This window comes from Simochromis diagramma, unplaced genomic scaffold (assembly GCF_900408965.1).
Source record: "Simochromis diagramma unplaced genomic scaffold, fSimDia1.1 OVJJ01000599.1, whole genome shotgun sequence".
Taxonomy (NCBI): domain Eukaryota; kingdom Metazoa; phylum Chordata; class Actinopteri; order Cichliformes; family Cichlidae; genus Simochromis; species Simochromis diagramma.
The window spans coordinates 1,122-28,962 of record NW_024387408.1 but is presented as its reverse complement, the minus strand read 5'-3'; the positions used below and the strand labels follow the sequence as shown (position 1 = coordinate 28,962).

At 41.9% G+C, this 27,841-nt stretch overlaps 1 long non-coding RNA gene across 1 annotated transcript; it reads right to left on the bottom strand.

Moving 5' to 3' along the window:
• LOC120720797 lies at positions 1 to 27,841 on the bottom strand. Its single transcript, XR_005693042.1, has 4 exons — positions 27,792 to 27,841; positions 19,587 to 19,760; positions 9,075 to 9,248; positions 1 to 47 (listed from the first exon to the last, which is right to left on the bottom strand). It is a non-coding gene; the product is annotated as an uncharacterized LOC120720797 (long non-coding RNA).

The window sequence follows — 27,841 nt, the reverse complement described above, 5'->3', positions numbered from 1 at the left end:
ACTTCCTCAGACCTGGTGTCAACCATTGGTCTCCAGCAGGCTCCACGCTGAAAGGAGGAGGAGGGGGGTCAGACCAGCACAGTCTCTTTCAGCATGCACACATGGCTCTCATACACATACTTTTAGACACTGAGGATTGCTCAAAGCATGGCTCCACTGTTTTAGGCATTCAAATAAAAATAAAAAATCTACATTTATTTATAAGCACATTTAACCCTTTAGGACCTACCATAGAACCAAGTCCACCAGAGCATATATTCTTACATGCTGTGGTGCCATTTTTGGGAGCATTTCAAGTTACTATACATCAATACAACAGTTATAGCCCAAATTTTAATATATGTATGCATTAAGTCCATAGTCCAAAATCTGCTTCTGTTCTATGGGAAGCAGGGAAAGCTGTGGTGAGAGGTAAAATAATTTCTTTCTCATCACACAAAAAGAAAGAAGAAAACAAAAATATTCAGGAATTAGAAAAAAACATTAAATCACTAGTAGAAGCTTACATGTCCCACCAAGATCAGGAAACATTGAACAAAATACGCAAAACAAAACTAGAATTAAATGAAACTATTAATAAAAAAACACAATTCCTTATACAAAGACTTCGCTTGCAGAACTTTGAACACAATAACAAATCAGGTCAATTTCTAGCAAACCAGTTAAAAATAAATAAATAAAAAACAACTATATGTGCTGCTAAAGATTTATCGGGGAACACAATATATGACCCTGGAAGAATAAACAAAATTTTTAGGGATTTCTATAAAACTTTATATTCACCACAAATAAACCCATCTAAAAATGAAATTGATTTGTTTCTTGACAACGTAACTCTTCCATTATTCGCAACTTTACACAAATTTGGTTTTGGAAACTCTTTCATAAACTGGATAGGAATATTATACAATTCCCCAACAGCTCGTATCAGAACAAATGACCAGACATCCTCCAGCTTCTGTCTCCTAAGGGGCACCAGACAGGGATGCCCACTCTCCCCTTCACTTTTTGCAATTTTTATCGAACCTCTAGCAGCAGCATTTAGACAGGCTACAACAATTAAGGGCATAAAATGTCAGAACATAGAACATAAAATCAGTCTCTATGCGGATGATGTGTTGCTTTTTCTGCAAAACACACAAACCAACCTCTCTGAGGTAATTACTCTAATAAACTGGTTTTCAAGAGTTTCAGATTATTCAATTAACTGGCCAAAATCTACAGTTCTTCCCATTAACTGCTCCTTCCATAATTCTTCTTCTGCCCCACTACAATCTGGAAATATAAAATATTTAGGTATTAATGTTTCTCCTAAGCTTTCAGACTTAACTAAATTAAACCACATCCCACTTCTAAAGAAAGTAGAAGGCGATCTGACTAGATGGAAATCTTTACCCATATCACTCATGGGAAGGGTCGCCACTATAAAAATGATGATCTTGCCAAAAATAAATTACTTATTTTTAATGATCCCGAACAAACCATCACAAGATTGGTTCAGATCTCTGGATTCATATATTTCTAAATTCCTTTGGAAAGATAAACCCCCGCGTATCAGCTTAAAAACGCTACAAAGAACCAAGGATAGAGGAGGATTAGATCTGCCTAATTTTCACCAATACTTCTTAGCCAACAGGCTTCAGTTCATCTCAGAATGGTTAAAACATACTTTCTTAGATGAGCCCTGGCTAGATGTTGAACAGGCACTATGCAATGATCTAGATAGGCTCGAAAGCCTACTACCAATTAAGCATACAGTGGGGCAAAAAAGTATTTAGTCAGCCACCGATTGTGCAAGTTCCACCTAAGATGATGACAGAGGTCAGTAATTTGCACCAGAGGTACACTTCAACTGTGAGAGACAGAATGTGAAAAAAAAATCCATGAATTCACATGGTAGGATTTGTAAAGAATTTATTCGTAAATCAGGGTGGAAAATAAGTATTTGGTCAATAACAAAAATACAACTCAATACTTTGTAACATAACCTTTGTTGGCAATAACAGAGGTCAAACGTTTACTATAGGTCTTTACCAGGTTTGCACACACAGTAGCTGGTATTTTGGCCCATTCCTCCATGCAGATCTTCTCGAGAGCAGTGATGTTTTGGGGCTGTCGCCGAGCAACACGGACTTTCAACTCCCGCCACAGATTTTCTATGGGGTTGAGGTCTGGAGACTGGCTAGGCCACTCCAGGACTTTCAAATGCTTCTTACGGAGCCACTCCTTTGTTGCCCGGGCGGTGTGTTTTGGATCATTGTCATGTTGGAAGACCCAGCCTCGTTTCATCTTCAAAGTTCTCACTGATGGAAGGAGGTTTTGGCTCAAAATCTCACGATACATGGCCCCATTCATTCTGTCCTTAACACGGATCAGTCGTCCTGTCCCCTTGGCAGAAAAACAGCCCCATAGCATGATGTTTCCACCCCCATGCTTCACAGTAGGTATGGTGTTCTTGGGATGCAACTCAGTATTCTTCTTCCTCCAAACACGACGAGTTGAGTTTATACCAAAAAGTTCTACTTTGGTTTCATCTGACCACATGACATTCTCCCAATCCTCTGCTGTATCATCCATGTGCTCTCTGGCAAACTTCAGACGGGCCTGGACATGCACTGGCTTCAGCAGCGGAACACGTCTGGCACTGCGGGATTTGATTCCCTGCCGTTGTAGTGTGTTACTGATGGTGACCTTTGTTACTTTGGTCCCAGCTCTCTGCAGGTCATTCACCAGGTCCCCCCGTGTGGTTCTGGGATCTTTGCTCACCGTTCTCATGATCATTTTGACCCCACGGGATGAGATCTTGCGTGGAGCCCCAGATCGAGGGAGATTATCAGTGGTCTTGTATGTCTTCCATTTTGTAACCCATATTTGAGTATGTCTTAACTAGAATACACCAGAATAAAAGAATCATTAATCTAAGCAGCACACTTCATTTGTAATGAATAAACCATAGGTGCAGCAGTTAAGGAGTTAACTGTTCTGGTTTAGACACGTGTTACTCTAGGCCAATGAGCTGCTGAAACGTGGTACAGGCTCTGCCTGCCGCCCCTGCCTAGGAGGACACAGATTTTTCTTTTCTCTCTTCCGCTCGCGAACCTTCCATGAGCAAGCTAGTGAGGAAACGAGACACGGCGATTTACTGAGACGAGGTATGAAAAAGAGTAATATAGACGGAGAGCTAGCACTCGCCGTTTACGAAAGATTGTTTTACTGTATGTATATTGCTAAGACGAGTAATTAGCTGGTTCTTTTTACATTGCTTAGTCGAGAAAGGTCGGGAGTTAGAGACGACGCCATTTCATCGGTCGTGCGCCATCTCGCGCTGCTCTGTCTTTCTAATTCTGAGATCGGTGAGCAAAGTATTTTACTTGTTCATTATATCTGTGTTTCATGAATGCCTTGCAAGTAAAATGTTCCAGTGTTTAATGATAATTGTTTAGGAATGTTCTGTAGGAAACTTTGTTCAATTTACTGAAACCCAGCAGTTGAAGCGAATGTGTGAATTGTGATTTTATGAGGAACTTAATATGTCCCATGACACTGTCATTGACAGGTCAGGTTTTTTTTTCTTTTGTTTAGTTTTGTTTTTGTTTCTTTGGTTTGTATCTTCCTGGTGCATTCCAACGGATCCTGAAATTGATGGCGAGCCAACCCTGTTGAAGGACCAAATGACTTTGTTCTGTCCTGCACATCAGAGTGTGGTAGGCCAGATGCAACAAAACAGAAACACACCACGCCATTTTGTACTCGTAGTCCCCCTTCTTCACACACATCCCCCTGGACTCACGGGCGGGTGGTTTTAAGGACTCGTTTTACGGACTCTGTACATTCCATGAATGTGAACAAAAGTGAGTGTGAGCGGTTGGAAATAACCCTCCAGCTGATTAACTGTTGCTATTTGTTAACAAAGTCTGTGAAAATGCAAATAAGTGTTAACATTTATATGCTGATGATTGAAATTGCGGTTCATTGTTGGATGTGAACTGTACTTCTAGAAAGGGTGCACCCAGGTAAGATTTCTTTTTTCCATCGAGTGATTACTGTGATTTTGCCAAAGGGTATTATTAAGAGAGTACTGGTACCGGAAGGGAATAATTTCATTTGTAAATGTTTTGTATGCTTGTCATAATGTCCTGTTGTTTCTAATTGAAAAGAACAATACAATTCTGGTTATTTTTCAAAACTCGCGGTTGTCTGAGTCTCATTCAGTTCGCCTCTCCTGTACGTAGCCGAACCTACTGGTCCAAATCTTTGAGCTCTTTGGTGTCAAATTTGGGTGACATACTCTTGTTTTGATCTGGGAGTATTCGAAACATGCACATGAGTGTTACAAGTTTCTGATGATTGCTCCCACAGTTGATTTTTTCACACCAAGCTGCTTGCCTATTGTAGATTCACTCTTCCCAGTCTGGTGCAGGTCTACAATACTTTTCCTGGTGTCCTTCGAAAGCTCTTTGGTCTTGGCCATGGTGGAGTTTGGAATCTGACTGTTTGAGGCTGTGGACAGGTGTCTTTTATACAGATGAGTTCAAACAGGTGCCATTCATACAGGTAACGAGTGGGGGACAGAAAAGCGTCTTACAGAAGACGTTACAGGTCTGTGAGAGCCAGAGATTTTCCATGTTTGAGGTGACCAAATACTTATTTTCCACCCTGATTTACGAATAAATTCTTTACAAATCCTACCATGTGGATTCATGGATTTTTTTTTCACATTCTGTCTCTCACAGTTGAAGTGTACCTCTGGTGCAAATTACTGACCTCTGTCATCATTTTAAGTGGGGGAACTTGCACAATCGGTGGCTGACTAAATACTTTTTTGCCCCACTGTATTAGGTTATGTGCATCTCTGTAATGAGAAGGGGTGTGGTCTAATGACATCAACACCCTATATCAGGTGTGCATAATTATTAGGCAACGCCCTTTCCTTTGGCAAAATGGGTCAAAAGAAGGACTTGACAGGCTCAGAAAAGTCAAAAATAGTGAGATATCTTGCAGAGGGATGCAGCAGGGATGCAGCAGTCTCAAAATTGCAAAGCTTCTGAAGCGTGATCATCGAACAATCAAGCGTTTCATTCAAAATAGTCAACAGGGTCGCAAGAAGCGTGTGGAAAAACCAAGGGGCAAAAAAACTGCCCATGAACTGAGAAAAGTCAAGCGTGCAGCTGCCAAGATGCCACTTGGCACCAGTTTGGCCATATTTCAGAGCTGCAACATGCTGAAACGTCAAGACTGGGCCAAGAAATATCTCAAGACTGGTTTTTCTAAGGTTTTATGGACTGATGAAATGAGAGTGAGTCTTGATGGGCCAGATGGATGGGCCCGTGGCTGGATTGGTAAAGGGCAGAGAGCTCCAGTCCCACTCAGCAAGGTGGAGGTGGAGTACTGGTTTGGGCTGGTATCATCAAAGATGAGCTTGTGGGGCCTTTTCGGGTTGAGGATGGAGTCAAGCTCAACTCCCAGTCCTACTGCCAGTTTCTGGAAGACACCTTCTTCAAGCAGTGGTACAGGAAGAAGTCTGCATCCTTCAAGAAAAACATGATTTTCATGCAGGACAATGCTCCATCACACGCGTCCAAGTACTCCACAGCGTGGCTGGCAAGAAAGGGTATAAAAGAAGAAAAACTAATGACATGGCCTCCTTGTTCACCTGATCTGAACCCCATTGAGAACCTGTGGTCCATCATCAAATGTGAGATTTACAAGGAGGGAAAACAGTACACCTCTCTGAACAGTGTCTGGGAGGCTGTGGTTGCTGCTGCACGCAATGTTGATGGTGAACAGATCAAAACACTGACCGAATCCATAGATGGCAGGCTTTTGAGTGTCCTTGCAAAGAAAGGTGGCTATATTGGTCGCTGATTTGTTTTTGTTTTGTTTTTGAATGTCAGAAATGTATATTTGTGAATGTGGAGATGTTATATTGGTTTCACTGGTAAAAATAAATAATTGAAATGGGTATATATTTGTTTTTTGTTAAGTTGCCTAATAATTATGCACAGTAATAGTCACCTGCACACACAGATATCCCCCTAAAATAGCTAAAACTAAAAACTACTTCCAAAAACATTCAGCTTTGATATTAATGAGTTTTTTGGGTTCATTGAGAACATGGTTGTTGTTCAATAATAAAATTATTCCTCAAAAATACAACTTGCCTAATAAATTCTGCACTCCCTATATATATATCTACACACACATGTACATATATGTACATACATACGCACACACTGTTTTTTTTTTTTTGGAATCCATACCAGCAATGGTAAGAGAACAGACATTACAGAGCACACTAAAACCACCATTGAGTATACTGTGACCAGACCAACTGTTTGTAGAGGAATTTAAATTTATGAATATTTTTGCATTGTTTCAGTTGTAAACTCAGACTGTTCCAGATTTTCACACCACATACAGACACACAAAAACCTTTACGGGTTGTTCGAGTTCTGGGTAATTTGAATTCCCTGAAGCCTCTCACATTATAAACCCTTTCTCGAATTTCAAATATAATTTGTAAATTTGTAGGTAGAAGTTTATGAAAGGCTTTGTATAAGATTATAGATGTATTGTAATTAACCAGATCCTGGAATTTAAGTAACTTTGCCTGAAGAAAGAGTTTGTGAGTATGATCTAGATACAGTAACCAGCCTTGTGAATAATACGCAGTGCTCGTTTCTGCACTGTGACTAATGGATTAGTTGTATTTTTATATGTGTTTCCCCACACTTCCACACAATATGTAAGATATGGAAGAACCAGGGTACAGTACAGAGTACGAAGTGCATCTTTATCAAGGTATGGTTTCACTTTGTTCAAAACTGCGAGGCTTCTGGAAATTTTAGTTTTTATGTGTCTGACGTGGGGTTTCCATGAAATTTTATTATCAATTACGACTCCCAAAATTTGGTTTCACTCACATTATAAATTGGTACACCTTCAATGATAATTGGTAATCCTATATTATATTTTAAAGTACCAAAAAACATTGCTTTAGTTTTATTTATATTTAATGATAATTTATTTATATCCATCCATTTTTTTTAAATTAATTTTAGCTCCCTGTTTACGGTCATTACAAGATCAATATAATCATTGCTACTGAAAAATATGTTGGTGTCATCTACAAACAGTATGAGTTTAAGTACTTGAGAAACATCAAAAATATTATTTATGTATACATTGAAAAGTTTTGGTCCCAACACTGACCCTTGGGGAACACCACATGTAATACCAAGTTTCTATGAATGGTAATGCCCTATGCTAACATATTGTTCCTGACCCGTTAGGTAACTTTTTAACCAGTTACCAGCTTTCCCTCGAATACCATATCTTTCCAATTTATCCAATAAAATTGAGTGACTGATTGTGTCGAAGGCCTTTTTGAGATCAACAAAAATACCAACTGCATATTTATTTTTATCCAGTGCATTAGTAATTTCTTCTACTGCCTCAATTATCGCCATTGAAGTGGTTCTTTGCATTCTGAAACCATACTGACCAACATTTATTATTTGATGTTTTTTCAAGGAATTTTTCTAATCTTGAATTAAAACGTTTTTCTAAAATTTTTGAGAATTGAGGCAGTAGAGAAATAGGCCTATAATTGGTAAAACTGTGTTTGTCATTACTTTTGTATAGTGGTATTACTTTCGCAATTTTCATTCTTTTTGGAAAACAACCGGACTGAAATGATAAATTACAGACATATGTTAAGGGACTAGCAATATTCAGAATAACCTGTTTAACTACAGACATATTTATGTACTTGAGGTTTAGTATTTGAACTACCCTGATAGCTTTGGAGTTTCTCCGTACATTGTACAATTTTGTCTTTGTTTTTCTTTTGCCAACAGAAGATCCAGCGTCAGCCCTGCTCTGCTCTTTGAAGGGTCCCGTTGTCTTATTGCAGTTGGAATCACTCCCATCACCACATTTGCCACAGATGACCTTGGAGTAGGTTTGCTGTATCTTATGGCATACTACTACACCACTACCACTACACAAGTGTTTTATGTCTATTTTCAGATTAAATTTCTTCAACATTTTGCTTAGAACAAGTGGTTAAAGCTTATTTTAGGTTTCAATTGCCATGATTGGTTGCCTGGAATAAGTGTGTAAGGCTTATTTTAAGATTTAACTATCTAATTGTTCCCTAGAATAAGTGGTTAAAGCTTATTTTAAGTTTCAATGTTCTGATTTGTTGCCTGGAATAAGTGTAAAAGACTTATTTTTAGCTTTATTTAAATCTAGATGTTGTTCTTATTTCAAGAAATCTTAATAAGAAAAAAACACTTACCCCACTGGCATATAATTTCACTTGTTTTAAGCAAATCTTCACCAAAGATAAGTGTATTTATCTAGTATTAAGGAGGTGGGTTTTTGCAGCGTAAGAATTATCAATTCTCCTACCCACCTTTCCTTCACCTTGATGGCATTTTCAGGAGCCAGGAAGAACTTTGGGAATGCACCCTAAAATCGGAAGATTCTATGGTGCTTATAAAAATCTTTTAAAATGATTTTTTTTGTCATTTTTTTCAGTGATAGTGATGGAGTAGTCCAGTAGTTATCCAATCTTTTTAACATTACTATTGCATGCTAGGTAGAAGCCTTGAAAGCCACTTTGTGAGTCTTAAACATACAAAATACTTCCCTTTGGTTACCAGGTTCTAATACTGTTCAAAGTTTAAAAAAAAAAAAAAAAAAAAAAAAAAAAAGCAAAACAAAAACAAACAAAAAAATTACTTAAGGATTAATTTTTCTTCTCTATCGGGGTCAAAGTGAGAATATGATTTTTCAGAAAATGACAAAATCATTTAATAGATCTATTCAAATGTTGAATAACTGGTGAGCCACAGGCAGTTATTGTTCATGGAGAAGTTCTTCTGGGAGACACCTATATGATGTATTGTTATATATTTTCAGACTAGACTAGTGTTTCTGCTGTATATGTAAAGCAGAAATGTTTCTGCATATCTCGTTCTACACATCAGATCTGCATGGAACAGGAAGTTAGTGAAGGAAACAGAAAATTCCAGATTTCCCTCTTCTATTAGACATTCTCTCCATACCTGAGAGTTTCCAGTCTCCAGTGTGAATCCTTCAGTCCAGCCGACAGCAGCTTCACTCCTGATTTTCCTGGATGATTGTAGCTCAGGTCCAGCTCTGACAGATGGTTGGGATTGGCGCTCAAAGCTGAGGCCAGAGAAGTACAGCCTTCCTCAGTGATCAGACAGCCCGAAAGACTGCAGACACACAGAACAATCATTCATGTATGAACACTTAACTGAAAGTTCGGTTCCATTTTTCCAGGTGGAATGTCATCCACCCATTCAACTAAATTTAGCTTCCAAAATTCCAAAAAGATAATAATAGTCACCTTAATAAAACTCCAAAAACCAGATGTCATATGAGCAGTGCTTAGCAAAGGTGGGAAAAAAATGACTTTTTTTTTTTTTTTTTTTCAACAGGAAAAGAACTCCAGAAGTACCAGCCTAAGGGAGATGCTGCAATCTACTGTGACTGGTTTGGAGGAAGAAAATAAAAGAGAAAAATAAATAAATAAATAAATAAATAACAGACAAAGTAGCTAAGTAAACCAAAATGTAAAGGAAAAATAATACTTTGAGACTAACGTCAAGAGAGGACTTGAGCTGTCAGCTGTTCACCACCTGGTGGTGTCAGCGTTGGATCATATGGTTGGTGAGAATGCTGGACACGCCTGGGACAACTAGAACTTATAGTGAGTGGCAGAGACCTCATTCCAGAAGATCTTCAATTCTGGCACGTGGCACAAAGCTCAGGCAGTAGCTGAAGCAAAAACTCATGTGTGGGAGGAGTTCAGTATGACCATAGAAAAATACTTTGGAACAGGATCACAAAGTGACTCTGGGAAAGTGTCAGGTGGCAGAAGGGGAGAATGGTGTTCCACTGACATGGTGTGGAGTGGAGGCTGCGTGCTGCAATGGAGGATATTATTGGGTTGTGGAAGGAATACTTTGAGGACCTCCTTATTCCAACTGACATGCCATCTGTCGAGAAAGATAAATATGGGGACATGGGGGACAACTCACCTGTCACTGGGAGAGAGGTCATTACAGTACAGGCAACAGGAAAAAGAGCTATTTTTTCTCTGCTCTGCTGACTCAAGCTGAGGACCTTTATTAGAATTTAAAATAAAGTTTGTATTATTAATATTTTATTATTACATTAATATATCACACAGTTCAGTTAGCTCAAAAGCACAAAAATAGCTGGTGCCTTGATGAAACTTGTGATTTTAAGCTATGTGAATAACGGAACTGAATAGAAACAATGATCTACTTTTTACTTTCTTATTTTGAGTACATTTCAGAGCCTGCACTTTTTTCACTTTTGCTATAGTAAAGACATTGAATTAGTACTTCAAATTTTACTGGAGCATTTTTTTAACATTAGTATTTGCAGTGGTGGTAATCCCCAAACCAAATGGTGGACACCAGAGGTGAAGGGAGCCACCAGGCTGAAGAAGGAGTCGTATCGGGCTTGGTTAGCCTGTGGGACTCCGGAGGCAGCCGACAGGTATCGACAGGCCAAGCGGAATGCGGCTCAGGCAGTGGCTGAAGCAAAAACTCGGGTGTGGGAGGAGTTCGGAGAGGCCATGGAAAAAGACTTTCGGACTGCCTCGAAGAGATTCTGGCAAACCGTCAGGCGTCTCAGGAGAGGAAAGCGGTGCTCTACCTGCACTGTGTATAGTGCTGGCGGAGAGCTGCTGACATCGACTGAGAAAATTGTCAGGTGGTGGAAGGAATACTTCGAGGACCTCCTTAATCCCACTGACACGTCTTCCGAGGAGGAAGCAGAGTCTGGGGATGAGGGGAATGACCCGCCAATTTCCGGGGGCAAGGTCACTGAGGCAGTTAAACAACTCCTTGGTGGCAGAGCCCCTGGTGTTGATGAGGTCCGCCCCGAGTTCCTGAAGGCTCTGGACGTTGTAGGGCTGTCCTGCTTGACACGCCTCTGCAATGTTGCGTGGAGATCAGGGGCAGTACCTGTGGACTGGCAGACTGGGGTGGTGGTCCCCATCTTTAAGAAGGGGGACCGGAAGGTGTGTTCCAACTACAGGGGGATCACACTCCACAGCCTCCCGGGGAAAGTCTATGCCAGGGTGCTGGAAAGGAGAGTTCGTCCGCTAGTCGAACCACGGATACAGGAGGAACAATGCGGTTTTCGTCCTGGTCGCGGAACACTGGACCAGCTCTTTATCCTCTCGAGGATACTTGAGGGTGCATGGGAGTTTGCCCAACCAGTCTACATGTGTTTTGTGGACTTGGAGAAGGCATTCGACCGTGTCCCTCGGGGTGTCCTGTGGGAGGTGTTGCGGGAGTATGGGGTGTCTGGCCCATTGCTACGGGCCATTCGATCCCTATACAACCATTGCAAGAGCTTGGTTCGCATTGCCGGCAATAAGTCGGACTCGTTCCCGGTGGGTGATGGGCTCCGCCAGGGCTGCCCTTTGTCTCCGGTTCTGTTCATAATTTTTATGGACAGGATTTCTAGGCGTAGCCAAGTGGCGGAGGGATTTTGCTTTGGTGGCCTCAGAATCTCATCTCTGATTTTTGCGGATGATGTGGTTCTGTTGGCTTCATCGGGTGATGACCTCCAGCTCGCACTGGAACGGTTCGCAGCCGAGTGTGAAGCAGCGGGAATGAGGATCAGCACCTCCAAATCTGAGGCCATGGTTCTCAGCCGGAAAAGGGTGGAGTGCCCACTCCGGGTCGGGGATGAGTTCCTGCCCCAAGTGGAGGAGTTCAAGTATCTCGGGGTCTTGTTCGCGAGTGATGGGAGAAGGGAGCCGGAGATCGGCAGACGGATTGGGGCTGCAGCTGCAGTAATGCGGACGCTGCACCGGTCCGTCGTGGTGTAGAGAGGGCTGAGTGTAAAAGCGAAGCTCTCAATTTACCGGTCGATCTACCTCCCTACCCTCACCTATGGCCACAAGCTGTGGGTAGTGACCGAAAGAACGAGATCGCGGATACAAGCGGCAGAAATGAGCTTCCTCCGAAGGGTGGCTGGCCTCTCCCTTAGAGATAGGGTGAGAAGTTCGGCCATCCGGGAGGGGCTCAGAGTAGAGCAGCTGCTGCTCCGCATCGAAAGGAGCCAGCTGAGGTGGTTCGGGCATTTGACAAGAATGCCCCCTGGGTGCCTCCTGGGTGAGGTGTTCCAGGCATGTCCCACCGGGAGGAGGCCCCGGAGCAGACCCAGGACACGCTGGAGAGATTATATCTCTCGGCTGGCCTGGGAACGCCTTGGTGTTCCCCCGGATAAGCTGGAGGAGGTGGCTGGGGAGAGGGAGGTCTGGGCCTCTTTGCTTAGGCTGCTGCCCCCGCGACCCGGCCTCGGATAAAGCGGATGAAGATGGATGGATGGATGGATTAGTATTTGCACTTCTACTTAAATCATTTTACAGAAAGAATTTCAAATTTCCATTTGTCTGATGCGGTTTCAACCTTGCCCTCACTCACCATCCAACTTCCTCAACACCATAACTGTAGCACCTTCTACAACCGATTCTCCTCACTTCTTTATGGTGGATGAGGTGAGAGCTAGGACGGCTGCATTCTAGCAAAGCACCTGGCTTAGCCATAATGGGGTTTGTCTCAGGCTAATTAAGGACTATATAGCTCAGCTATTTAAACTTATCCACACATCTTGAACCTTAGTTTCATTTTGGAGGATTTCATTTTTGTGGAAAAACATGTCTTGTGCTAGTAACCAAGGAAGGAGGGCCATGATCAATGTCGAAAAGGGAGAAGTTACTCCTTCACATCTTGTGAAGCTGTCCTCTACTTGCTTCAGAGGATGTGTTCCTTTTTGGACAAGCCTGACTGCTTTTTGAGGATTATGCATTTATTTGTGTATTTTTCTAAATGCATATAACACAATTCAACTTGTCAAAAGTATCCAAGATCCTCTTGGCTTTCTCCATACAACAATAGAAAAAAGAACTTAAAATCCAGCCTTTTATGATTAAATTAATGCTCACTCTGGCACTGAACTCTATATTGATGTTTATAACAGTGAATCAAATATAATTCAGTATAAATCAAATCATGTATGTATGTTGGAAGGGTAAGATGGCGCTGGATTGCTGGCAGCCTTTAACCATTTAGTCCTTCAGGATCAAGAAAGTTCATAAATCAATCAATCTAATGAATGAGAATATGAAGTTACCAATAGGAGCTTTGCTGTTTTGTGTATGTTGAGATGAAAATAGGAAGCGCAGTAGGACAGTACTTAGGCAGATGATACAGAAAAGTTCCATGACTTATTACTTTCTCTCATGGGTCAAACTAGTATTATAAAGATGAATATCCTCCCTTGTTTCACAACTTTTTCAGATGTTCCCTTTAGAGGATGTGTTCCTTTTCGGACAAGCCTGACTGCTTTGTGAGGATTATGCATTTGTTTGTGTATTTTTTCTAAATGCATATAACACAATTCAACTTGTTAAAAGTGCTAATTATATAGCAGGGGACTGCAACTAAAATAGCAGGAGGTCCACTACCTCCATCATCCAATGAATCTTGAGTCCAAATATTTTAAATGAACTGACAAAAATATTTTCTTTCAATTTTAACATTTAATTAACAGCACAGATTTTTGTCTGGTACTAATCAATTATTCATATGCCAATTAAATCATGTGCTTAACAGAAAAGTGCAATCCAGTTCAAAGTACTAAAATTAAACAAAAAACTATTTAACAATGAAATTATACAATAATCTTTACCACATCTATTGCACATGAACCAACATTAAGGTGTCTTGATACATCCTCAATAATCCAGGTAAGTAAATCCCAAAATCAATTCAGTTGAAACTATCTATTAACACAGAGTGAGTGAGAAAGGTGACTGAAAAAGAAAAACTCAATGCATCATGGGAATCCCCCGGCAGCCTACGTCTATAGAGATTGACAGACCACGTGACTTTCGCGCATTGCATGCTGGGAACTCGTGGCAAAACAATCCAAGTACCTGCCTCAAATGCAAGCATTTGCAGCACAGCAAAACATTCATTCTTCGGTTCCAATAAATTCTTGCTTATTCTTTGCCCCCCAAAAAGGTATGTACAAAACGAAGGAGAACAAAGCCGGTCCGCACAAACACAGACTTGATGAAAAGTCAAAGAAAAGATACGAGGAAAAAAATCAAACCAGTGAAAGGGTCAGACCCTTACGAGCACACAGAGGGACAAAATACGTTAGCATGCTGCCCAACTTTCACCACGCTCATATTTATAATTATACGGTTCTTGGAGTGAGTGCATACACTCATGAAGTTTAGTAACTTCAGGTCACTGCAACAAGCCCAGGTACAGTTAACCGACGGATGGGTACAGAACCTTGAAATGCACCGTGTAGAAAGTAAAGACCATTGTACATATCATAAGTTTGTATGATATGTACACTCAACAAAAATATAAACGCAACACCTTTGTTACTGCTCCCATTCCCCATGGGATGGACGTAGAGACCTAAAATTCATTCCAGATACACAATATAACCATCCCTCCCAAACAGTGGTCACAAATCAGTCCAAATGTGTGGTAGTGGGCACATCTGCTATATTGAGATAATCCATCCCACCTCACAGGTGTGCCACATCAGGATGCTGATCTGACATCATGAGTAGTGCACAGGTGTACCTCAGACTGCCCACAACAAAAGGCCACCCTGGAATGTGCAGTTTTTTGCGCTATTGGGGGTCTGGGGACCCAGAACCGGTCAGTATCTGGTGTGACCACCATTTGCCTCATGCAGTGCAACACATCGTCGCATGGAGTCTATCAGATTGTCAATTGTGGCCTGTGGAATGTTGGTCCACTCCACTTCAATGGCTGTGCGAGGTTGTTGGATATTCGTGGGAACTGGTACACGCTGTCGTATACGCCGGTCAAGCACATCCCGAACATGCTCAATGGGTGACATGTCCGATGAGTATGCTGGCCATGTAAGAACTGGGACATTCTCAGCTGCCATCTGCCCTGAACAATGTGAACCATGATTCATCCGTGAAGCGCACACCTCTCCAACGTGCCAGACGCCATCGAATGTGAGCATTTGCCCACACAAGTCTGTTACGGCGACGAGCTGGAGTCAGGTCAAGACCCTGATGAGGACGACGGGCATGCAGTTGAGCGTCCCTGAGACTGTTTCTGACAGTTTGTGCAGAAATTGTTTGGTTGTGCAAACCAATTGTTCCAGCAGCTGTCTGGGTGGCTGGTCTCAGACGATCTTTCAGGTGAACCTGCTGGATGTGGAGGTCCTGGGCTAGTGTGGTTACACGAGGTCTGCGGTTGTGAGGCCGGTTGGATGTGCTGCCATATTCTCTGAAACGCCTGTGGAGACGGCTTATGGTTGAGAAATGAACATTCAATGCACGGGCGACAGATCTGGTTGACATTCCTGCTGTCAGCATGCCAATTGCACGCTCCCTCATTGCTTGTGGCATCTGTGGCATTTTGCTGTGAGACAAAACTGCACATTCCAAAGTGGCCTTTTGTTGTGGGCAGTCTGAGGTACACCTGTGCACTACTCATGATGTCAGATCAGCATCCTGATGTGGCACACCTGTGAGGTGGGATGGATTATCTCAATATAGCAGATGTGCCCACTATCACACATTTGGACTGATTTGTGACCACTGTTTGGGAGGGATGGTTATATTGTGTATCTGGAATGAATTTTAGGTCTCTACGTCCATCCCATGGGGAATGGGAGCAGTAACAAAGGTGTTGCGTTTATATTTTTGTTGAGTGTATGTGAGCCTAGACAAATCGTCTTCATAAATACACATTCGTTAACCGTTTATTAATAGGACCTTTGAGCTCAACGGTAATTAATTAGTAGTGGAAATAATTTCTGGTAGCATCACAGAAATGCAACAGTGACAATAATATTGCATGTTGTAATCGTACGGGGCAATTAGTGATACAAAACAACTGTTTTACCCTGTGAATAAAAGTATATGTTTTTGTCAATGTACCATGGTAATAACAGAAGCGAAACACAATATTGTGTCAGAACAATTCACTATTTATGCACAATAAACAAAGGAGCATAGCACGACAATTTCTGTTCAACGACGTAATCCGATAACAACCGATCTCTTTACCCGTCGGCTTTCCGTGGCTGTCATGAGACGGGCTATTGCAGTTAATAGTACAACAGCTTCTTGCCATTTTTTGTGTTTCTTTTTATCGCTGTATAACTGATTTCAATTGAAAGCCTGCGTGCGCTAGTACCTCTTGCCACGAGTTCCCAGAATTCTTTGCGGTTTTACCCCTGAATGACGTCACATTTTCAATCTCTATTGCAGCATAACTAAGGGAGGATTCAGGGTCACCTGGTCGAGCTCTAACTATATGCTTTAGCAAAAAGGAAAGTTTGAAGCCTAATCTTGAAAGTAGAGATAGTGTCTGTCTCCTGAATCCAAACCGGAAGCTGGTTCCACAGAAGAGGGGCCTGAAAACTGAAGGCTCTGCCTCCCATTCTACTTTTAAATACTCTAGGAACAACAAGTAGGCCTGCAGAGCGAGAGCGAAGTGCTCTAATAGGGTGATATGGTACTACAAGGTCATTAAGATAAGATGGGGCCAATGAAGGGAAGCCAAAACAGGAGTGTTGGGTCTAAAGTCAGACCCCGCTGATCCCAGAACTTATTCCCGTGAAAGAAAAACAAGGCAACAGTGATCGATCGTTTCACTTGCAAGGGAGGCCTTGTCGATATCTCAGCTCATCACAAATGACCTCGACAACGGCCCCCTCTTGCTCCCTTTTATTGACAACGTTCACACAATAAACAATAGTTTACTACGCATACATTCCCCACGTAACCCCCCGTGGTTACAAAGACAAGGCACTGGGTGTGTGTGTGTGTGCGCGTGTGTGTGTGTGTGTGTGTGTGTGTGTGTGTGTGTGTGTGTGTGTGTGTGTGTGATCCTGCTGATCAAAGGGTTATATAACATAAAAGCACAGGAGGAACATCCTTGGTCATAAAGAGGGTAGTCTCCCCCACACCCTAGATGGTTCACCCTAGATAACACAGTGAAGCCATACAAAGGGGAGGAAGTTTAGCAACATTAAACAGACCTTCACAAGGGTGTTCCTGTGATAACCCCCCCCCCCCCAGAATCTTAAGGATCTGGGGAGGGGAGGACAGAAAGAATTCTTTAAAACTATGTACAAATGGTAAACATCAAAATGACAAACATTAAACAATTCACCTTAACAAGGAGAAACCTGCTCTCTCTTTCTAGTCCCTGTCAGGACTCTTGCTGCAGCATTTTGGATTAGTTGAAGGCTTTTCAGGGAGCTTTTAGGACTTCCTGATAATAATGAATTACAGTCGTCCAGCCTGGAAGTAATAAATTACTAGTTTTTCAGAGTCCCTCTGAGACAGGATATTTCCAAATTTGGAGATTTGCGTAAATGAAAAAAAGCAGTCTTAGATATTTGTTTAATATGTGCATTGAAGGAGATGTCCTGGTCAAACATTACTCCAAGGTTCCTCATAGTGTTACTGGAGGCCAAGGTAATGCCATCCAGAGTAAGAGTCTGGTTAGATACCATATTTCTAAGATTTTCAGGGCCGAGTAAAATAACCTCAGTTTTATCTGAACTGAGAAGCAGAAAATTAGAGGATATCCAGGTATTTATGTCTTTAAGACATTCCTGCAGTTTAACTAATTGGTGTGTTCTATCTGGCCTCATGAGTAGATAGAGTTGGGTGTCATCTGCATAGCACTGGGAATTTATACTATGCCTTCTAATGATACTGCCTAAGGGAAGCATGTATAATGTAAAGAAAATTGATCCTAGCACTGAACCCTGTGGAACTCCATAATTAACCTCAGTGTGTGAAGAGGACTCCCCATTTGCATGTACAAACTGCAGTCTATTAGATAGATATGATACAAACCACTGCAGCACAGTACCTGTAATACCTACAGTATGTTCTAATCGCTCTAATAGGAAATTATGGTCGACAGTATCGAACGCTGCACTGAGGTCTAGCAGGTGTGAGATTATTATATCTTATGCCACGTTATACCCCTAATTAAATATTGTGACATGATTATGTAGTTTTAGTTTGCATTATTCTCCTGACTTAGAAGAAGGTGATAACTATTACATTTATTGACTGCAGATTCATTACATTAGACTGCTGATTTATTGTGAATGAATGATATTGTTTTATGATGCATGATACTGCTACATTATAAGAGAAACAGTTTTCAGAGAATCATGGCCTTATTTGTCTGATTAGAAAAGAACAGAACATACTGCACAGGAAGCGAAAGAGAAAGAATGTAGATGTTTAGGTTTAATGACTTTGGGGCTGAAGCAATAAGAATGTGAGAAATGCTCAGACACGTCGCGATCTGGCAGACACCCTCCTGTCCACATCTCCCATCTGGATGGTTAATGCTTAAAAGTGTTGTATGGAATAAAATGATTGTTGATTGAGCATTTATAGACTGAGTGTTATTGTGGCTTTAGCCCAAAGATCAAAGAACTGAGAATTTAACACAGGACAAGCACAGAGATGAGTCCACTGTCAGAGGCCATAAGAAGATCATTTGTAATCTTCACTAAAGCTGTTTCTGTGCTGTGCTCTGAAACCTGACTGAAAGTCTTCAAATAAACCATTTAGATGATCAGTTAGCTCTTTGACAACTAGTCTTTCAAGAATATATGAGATAAAAGGAAGTTTAGAGATTGGGCCTATAATTAGCTAAGACTGTTGGGTCTATAGAGATGACTTTTTAAGTACCAGTTTAACTACAGCCAGCTTGAAGGCCTGTGGTACATAGCCGATTATTAGAGATAGGTTGATCATATTTTAGGTCGAAGAATGAATTAATGGCAGGACTTCTTTGAGCAGTTTTGTAGGAATGGGGTCTAAAAGACACGTTGATGGTTTAGAGGAAGTAATTATTTTTAAGTCTAACATCATTGGTACTAAGTGTAGTTGTAGATAATATTACATCTGTGAGATGATTATTGGTCATTTTTTCTCCAATGATAAAAATTTTATTTGTGAAGAAGTTCATGAAGTCATTACTAGTTAACGTTAAAGGGATGGTTGGCTCAAAAGAGCTCTGACTTTTTGTCAGCCTGGCTACACTGCTGAAGAGAAACCTGGGGTTGTTCTTATTTTCTTCAATCAGTGATGAATAGTAAGATGTTCTGGCTTTGCGGAGGGATTTCTTATAAAGCAGCAAACTATTTCTCCAGGCTAAATGATGATCTTCTAAATTTGTGACACGCCATTTCCTCTCCAGGTTACGAGTCATCTGCTTTAGGCTACATTTTTGAGGCTCTATTTTTCACAGGAGCTACAGTATCCAGATGTCTGTGTTGGTACAGGGCATTGAAGATGACAAAAGCGGGTGAATATATACACCTACATTTACTTCTAACCTCAAAACTCTTCAGAAAATACCACCATAATGACAAAGCAGAACAAGTTTTCTTGAAATTTACATTTAAAACCAAAAACTTGAAAGTTTTGAATTTCATATGATTGGAATACTGACCTGAGCCTTTTCAGTGTACACTCTGGAGTCTCCAGTCCTCTTGACAGAAGTTTTAATCCTGAATCCCGTAGATCATTGTTACTCAGGTCCAGGTCTCTCAGACTAGAGCACTGGGAGCTGAGAACTGAAGACAGAGCTTCACAGCTTCTGTCTGAAAGTTTACAGCCACCCAGTCTGAAAAAAAACCCCAACAATTCAGATGCATTATATTTGTGATTAAGAGAAACACAATAGTTGAATGTAGAGAAAATACTACTTTAAATTTGTTTTGTAAAAACAAAAACATAAATCTATATCTAAATAAATACAGTGGGGCAAAAAAGTATTTAGTCAGCCACCGATTGTGCAAGTTCCCCCACTTAAAATGATGACAGAGGTCAGTAATTTGCACCAGAGGTACACTTCAACTGTGAGAGACAGAATGTGAAAAAAAAAATCCATGAATTCACATGGTAGGATTTGTAAAGAATTTATTCGTAAATTAGGGTGGAAAATAAGTATTTGGTCAACTCAAACAAGGAAAATCTCTGGCTCTCACAGACCTGTAACGTCTTCTGTAAGAAGCTTTTCTGTCCCCCACTCGTTACCTGTATGAATGGCACCTGTTTGAACTCATCATCTGTATAAAAGACACCTGTCCACAGCCTCAAACAGTCAGACTCCAAACTCCGCCATGGCCAAGACCAAAGAGCTTTCGAAGGACACCAGGAAAAGTATTGTAGACCTGCACCAGACTGGGAAGAGTGAATCTACAATAGGCAAGCAGCTTGGTGTGAAAAAATCAACTGTGGGAGCAATCATCAGAAAATGGAAGACATACAAGACCACTGATAATCTCCCTCCTGGGGCTCCACGCAAGATCTCATCCCGTGGGGTCAAAATGATCATGAGAACGGTGAGCAAAGATCCCAGAACCACACGGGGGGACCTGGTGAATGACCTGCAGAGAGCTGGGACCAAAGTAACAAAGGTCACCATCAGTAACACACTACAACGGCAGGGAATCAAATCCCGCAGTGCCAGACGTGTTCCGCTGCTGAAGCCAGTGCATGTCCAGGCCCGTCTGAAGTTTGCCAGAGAGCACATGGATGATACAGCAGAGGATTGGGAGAATGTCATGTGGTCAGATGAAACCAAAGTAGAACTTTTTGGTATAAGCTCAACTCGTCGTGTTTGGAGGACGAAGAATACTGAGTTGCATCCCAAGAACACCATACCTACTGTGAAGCATGGGGGTGGAAACATCATGCTATGGGGCTGTTTTTCTGCCAAGGGGACAGGACGACTGATCCGTGTTAAGGACAGAATGAATGGGGCCATGTATTGTGAGATTTTGAGCCAAAACCTCCTTCCATCAGTGAGAACTTTGAAGATGAAACGAGGCTGGGTCTTCCAACATGACAATGATCCAAAACACACCGCCCGGGCAACAAAGGAGTGGCTCCGTAAGAAGCATTTGAAAGTCCTGGAGTGGCCTAGCCAGTCTCCAGACCTCAACGCCATAGAAAATCTGTGGCGGGAGTTGAAAGTCCGTGTTGCTCGGTGACAGCGCCAAAACATCACTGCTCTCGAGAAGATCTGCATGGAGGAATGGGCCAAAATACCAGCTACTGTGTGTGCAAACCTGGTAAAGACCTATAGTAAACATTTGACCTCTGTTATTGCCAACAAAGGTTATGTTACAAATTATTGAGTTGTATTTTTGTCATCGACATCGACAGCCTGGTGACATGCATTACGGTCTATATAAACTTCTGTGTGGATAACAGTGTGCCTACCAGGACTGTTCGGTGTTTCACCAATAACAAACCATGGACTAACCCAGAAATTAAAGTAGTCCTTAAGTAGAAGAGGAAGGCCTTCAAACCCAGGGACTAAGAGGAGTTAAAAAGGGTGCAGAGAGAGGTGAGGGGACTGTTAAGGAATGGGAAGGATAGCTACAGGCAGAAGATGGAGAACCAGCTTCAAAAAAACAACGTTGGTGAAGTCTGGAGAGGCCTTAGAACCATCTCGGGCCACAAAGGTCAGAACTCAAATTTTTCAGTGGTGCGACTGTTTGGGTCAACAACAGACACACATTATTCCGCTATCGTGGACTAGACCAATCAGAGATAGTAAGGGGCGGGATCTCTCTAATTGGCTGTGGTCCAGTTGAAAGTGCAGGTGGAAGAGGGAGGTGAGTAGTTTGAATAAAGCGATATCAATTCATTAAATCCTGAATGGACTTTTAAATATAACTGTGTTTTGTCAGAAACGGCAGATTCTCAGATTAAAGCTCACAAAACTATTTCAACAACAACCAAACAGCAAATGAGAGCAGGTACACTGACTCCACACAAAGACGTAAACACAGACCCGACGCATCAGAATCAACTTTGTCTTTCTCGGCTTTCTCACCCGACGGCCCGGAGACGGACACGCTGTCGGAGCTTAGCGATCCTGATGCGTCCGGTCCGCTGCGATTACATCTTTTTGCGCTGATTCTGAGCTGCAGGTTTTGTCTCTCCAACCAAAATTCCCCGAGCCAGCAGCAAAAGAAGCAGCAAACTGCGCTTCACATTTGATCAACATCGTCATGAATTTTTCTGTTTTGCTTCCACGACTATTAAAATCACACTTCATGCACAGCTAGCTCTCTCTCTCCATCTCTCTGTACTTCAAGAACAGTTTCCCGTCTCCAATCTCTGTTTTCTGCATTATTCATTCGCTTATTACCCACCAGTCTACCGTTGTTTACAGCGCTGTCGGCTGCTGTCTTTTTCTTTTCTTTGTCTTTACTTAAATGACCTCGGACAAGAAAGCCTATTTTTTCTGTTGTTCAATACTGACGAAATTTAAACTTTTTAAAATTATGCAGAATATTTTTAAGGTTATCTGCTATAAAAAGTCAGGCCAGATAAATGTCCTTCATGTTTTTCTGTGTTTTATTTTCAGTTACTTTCACACAAAGGCATGTGCTGTGATGCTCACAATTCTGATGAAGTCTCACATGTGACAGTACTGATAAATGATCAGAATTATAATATTTCTGACTGTCTGAGGCAAAATTGAATCAAAACGGGACCTGGTGAATCGGAATCAAAGGGATTATAGAAATCAGTGATGATGCCCAGCCCTAGTGAGTAGCCTAGGCCCGACAGAAGTGGATGTAGCTGTGGGTAATGAGAAAAGATGAAAAGAACAATTGATAACTTTTTTGTTAAGTTAAGGCCTGATCCGTCTGAAATTCATAGCCAGTGCTCTGACACGGTGCCTGTGATACATGCACTGCCCAAGTGTCTCCTCTCCCCACTGCCTTTCAGCAGCATGCAACAGCAAACAGGTCGTCAGAGGAGACCAAGATGATGATTAAGTTTAACATTTTCTACAATATTGACAAAGCACTTTAAGCACAATATTGTTAGTTAATAATTTAGAAATGAATATTGTCTATATGGACTGCAATTCCCCCCTCAAAAAAGTGCACATGTAAAACTGCGGTGTTAAGCGATGCGGTTGAAAAATTTGAGTGTGCGCACCGGTGCGCCTATGGCAAAAATTTAGTCTAGAGCCCATCAGAATTCTCTGCCTGGGAGGGATGTGAGTTGGGCAAATGAACTGAATCATTTCTTTAACAGATTTGATTCAGCCATGAGGCAGTCTTCAACATCGGCTGCAGACTCACCCACCCCCACTACTGCTGTCTGACACAGACACTTCACACCTCTTCTACTCACCCTGCTCACTCCTCCCAACCCCCAACAACAGCATCCAATACAGTCAACACAAGACTCCAGCCTGTCTCTCTCAACCACCCAGGTTAGGAGGGAACTGAGGAGGATTAATGGCAAGAAGGCAGCGGGCCCAGATGGCATCAGCTCAAGGGTCGTCAGGTCCTGCGCAGACCAACTGTGTGGGGTGATGGAGCACCTCTTCAACCTAAGACTGAGGCTGGGAAGAGTCCCACAGCTCTGGAAAACCTCCTGTGTTGTACCAGTGCCAAAGACTTCATGCCCCAACGACCTCAACTGCTACAGGCCAGTGACTCTGACATCCCACCTGATGAAGACCCTGGAGCGGCTGGTCCTAGCTCAGTTTCGGCACCTGGTGAGCTCATCATTGGACCCACAGGAGACTCTGACAACACTGAGCAGCTCCTTCAGTGGGTGCCGCACCCACGGTGTGGGACGGAGAGATTTCGCAGGTCTTTTCTCCCCACTGCTGTCGGACTCTACAACAAAGACTTTTGCAGCTGATCAAACCCACACATGTGCAATAAGACTGCTATATGTGCAATTCTCTTTCTGACAAAGTTATTTTGTATTTTCTTAATCAGTTGTATATAACATTTGTATTCTACTTTATTCTATTGTATATATTGTTCTATTTCATTCTATTGTATATAGTATTTTATTTTATATTATTGCATTCCAGTGTTTTCTAATTTTTGCTACATAACTTTGCACTTTTGCTGTAATGAAACAAATTTCCCCACCTGTGGGACTAATTGTTAGGTTTTGTATTGTTGATTGTCATTTATGCTTAGAAATATTTAACCATATATGCTTAGAGGTGTATAATCAATTGTGTAGTGATAGGACTGTGATCTTTAGCAGGCTGCAAAGGCTTGGTGTGTATTCCACACTAGAATGCACACCCACAGCCTAGGAACATAAGAGAGGTCCTATCTTATCTTTGTTGATATATGGTATAGCAAACACACGTATATCTCTTTAAGTATAAGAGCCTTTTGTTCAGATGGACCCGCTAGACTCCTGGCACCAGCTTTGGGGAGTCTTCACAGGGTCACATCTTGACCTCACACAAATCACACCACACACACACACACACACACACACAAAGGCAAGGTACTCTTTGTGTGTATGTAGACGTCATATGTTAATGACCCTATGCATATTCATGTAACCTCAATAAAAGGGCAGTGTTACGGGGGAACGGACAAGAGCAACTGGGGTCAAGCGAAGGAACGGCGTTTGTCCGGTTCTCTCCCGTGCACGAGAAACATGAAGAACTTTGCCTACTTCGTGTCTTGCTGCTGTGTAATTATATTGTCCTCAACGTTCCAGCGAATAGGTTCAAGCTACAAACCTATCAATAATTGGTCCTTCGAGAGCCGGAGCCCTGGAATCGACATTCACCGAGGGGAGAAGAGACACACTGAAAGACTGACGTCAGCCAGGAAGTTCCTGTGGATTAACTGTGTCTTTTCTCCTCGATGAATGACGATCGGCGGGATCCGAGGCTGATATTACACGCTAAGCAACACCAAGTAAGTTTAAAGAGCCCGACTCTATAACCATGTGGTTGTGCAGTCTCCGCCGCTTTGTGGGAAGTTGAGAAGTTCCCTACTTTGTGGAGCGATAAGTGAGTTCCTCGCTGCTTTGTGGAGCTAGAGGTGAGTTCCTCGCTGCTTTGTGGAGAAAGAGGTGAGTTCTCCGCCGCTTTGTGGGGCGTTGAGAAGTTCGGCGGGGTCCAGACTGTGCTGGACGATAGGCCTATTTTGTGTTGTCGTCGTTGTTGTCATCGTTGTTGTTGTTGTGTGAGTGTGTGCGGAGCAGAACACGTGGTCTGTGACGTCAGCAGCTGTTGTTGTAGTCTGTGGTTATCATGGGTTTCTAAGCAACCAAGAGTGTGTCAGAGGGTGACAGACGTTTATGCTGGACTTTGCTCCTGGCAGCACAAAGTATTTAAATAAAAATAAAAGAGAGCGACGGCTCCTTAGCTGCGCGAGTTCACGCGGACCTGAGCCGTGCGGTTAATCGCAGGCTTATAAATGGAAGAGATTCAAATGTCAGAAGTTTTCAGAAAACACACCAGCCTTGAAGAGCGTGTGGAGAAGGCCAGCCCACATCAGCAGCACTTAAGATATGCTCTGGTGAATGGCTTTCCCCCACCCCTTGCTGACACAAAATGTTTATTCTTTTGCTTGCCCTGATCGACAACAGCCTATACTCAGACCATAGATTTAATTGAGGTGGATAATTGCTAAAAGTAATCTGCATTAAGCTTAGGGTTGCTCAAATTCAGTACAATGACATGTGAGATGTAGTAAAATAGGCAAATATTTAAACTAATAATGTGCATAGAGGCACTTGACCGGTGTGAAAGACTGTCATCTTATTATGAGCCATTGTTGAGATATAGAGCACACCTGTGAAAACAATTAATATGCTGAACCCTGTATGAAACATCTAAAAGTACATGATGGAGAAGCTGAATTGAATATGAAAGTGCAAGACTTTGTCACTGTGGGAAAAGCATGCAACCACTGTGTGAGGTTGCGTTGCGGCATCAGAGAAGAAGAGCAAACCCATCATCCTGTCTGATTGGATGAATGGCACTGTGTTTCCAACAAGCTGCAAATTCACTGTGCATGTGAAAAGAACGTTTGAGGAGAACTGAGGAGACTGTTGGAGTTTGACATTTGCCACCTTTGGAGTAAAATGGCAAGAAGAGACAGTGGAACACAGGACAAAGCTGAAGGAGAACTGCCGGCTGTTGGACTGTTGAAGTGGGAGAGGACAACAGAGTGAGAAGACTAGGTGAGAACACATAGGAATTTTGTTGTTTAACGGGGAAATCAAAATTTGGGTTAGCAAACCAGGGGAAAAGAAAACTGACTGCTTAAGTTGGAAAATTGTGAAGGAGTCTGAAACACTGCGAAAATAGAAACATATACAAAAATCACACACAAGCAGAACATGCATTAACCCTACTAACACAAACACAAGAGAGCTCATGAAGATTAGACAACATCTTAAGCATGTGAGTCTGTTTACCATCTTTTCCAAGTCACTTAGTGTGATGCAAAGACCAGTGGACTCATAGCACATTAGTTAAGAAATGATCAAATAATAGCAGAGAAGTGTGTAGGAAAGGCAGCTTTAAGAACATGTCCTGCTGGAGATGCAGCTCCACAGACATTGATTAAACCTGCCTAATAACACAAACACACATGTAATGAAAATCAGCTTATATCTCTCATCAGTGTTAAAATAGTGTTGATTTAACAGACACTTGTTATCAAATACTGAATTTATCCAATGCTGACAATTGACTCTCTAGGTTGCAGGACAACAGTTTAACTTTTGTGGGAAAAAAAGATTCTGGTTTGACCAACCAGAGATCAGATAATAAATTTAGTTGTTAATATAGTAAATTGGGAGATGCTTGCTGCTTGATTGATGCAGCACAAGTAATTTACTGTATGAGGGAAATTCTGTTGTCCTGTCATCCTAGTGGGTTAATAGCTGATATGCAAATTAGTTGATCGTTCTTAGATTAATGAAAGGTGACTGAATTCTAGCACGAGTGAATGGGATGTGTTGGAGTTTGTTGTGTGTTGAGTGGAGACTCTAAAACACTGAGTTTCCTGTTTTGATGTGCGAGTGAATCCTGTACCTAGATACACAACTCTGAATACGTCAAAACGGCGTTTGTCCGGTTCTCTCCCGTGCACGAGAAACATGAAGAACTTTGCCTACTTCGTGTCTTGCTGCTGTGTAATTATATTGTCCTCAACGTTCCAGCGAATAGGTTCAAGCTACAAACCTATCACTAATAAGGGTCATCTTATCTTATCTTATGTTCACCCGTTGCCTACTGGTGGTGGTCAGAGGGCCCAGTGGCGCCAGTGTCCGACAGCCTCGCCTCTGTCAGTGCACCCCAGGGTGGCTGGGGGTACACTGTAGTACTGTAATACAATGTAGCTTGCCATAACCAGTGTATGAATGTTTGTGTGAATGGGTGGATGACTGGATGTGTAAAGCGCTTTGGGGTCCTTAGGGACAAGTAAAATCGCTATACGAATACAGGCCATTTACCATTTAACAAATTTCCCACGTGTGGGACTAATAAAGGTTATCTCTTCTTATCTTTATCCTGGTTGACACACCTCTGCAGCAGCACATGGAACCTAAATGTAGTGCCCTTATATAGCAGATGTAGTTCCAATCTGCTCGGTATTAATAGTGAGTAAACTATTGTAAATTACATATGGATTCATCGTCGATTTGTTCTGAAAAGCACTTTGACAACAGATTCACCTACAAATGTTCTAGAAATCCTGACACTCGCATTCAAGAGGCCAAGAATCCAATAAACACCTATGGGTTTTTGAATTGAACATGTTTGGATTTTTTTTCCTTCTAAACTAGGTAGTATCAACATTATTTACAATAAGGCAAAACATGCATGTTCTCTTACACAGTTTTGTTGGAGGCTTTGACCACTGGCAGCAGCCTTAGAAGAGCCTC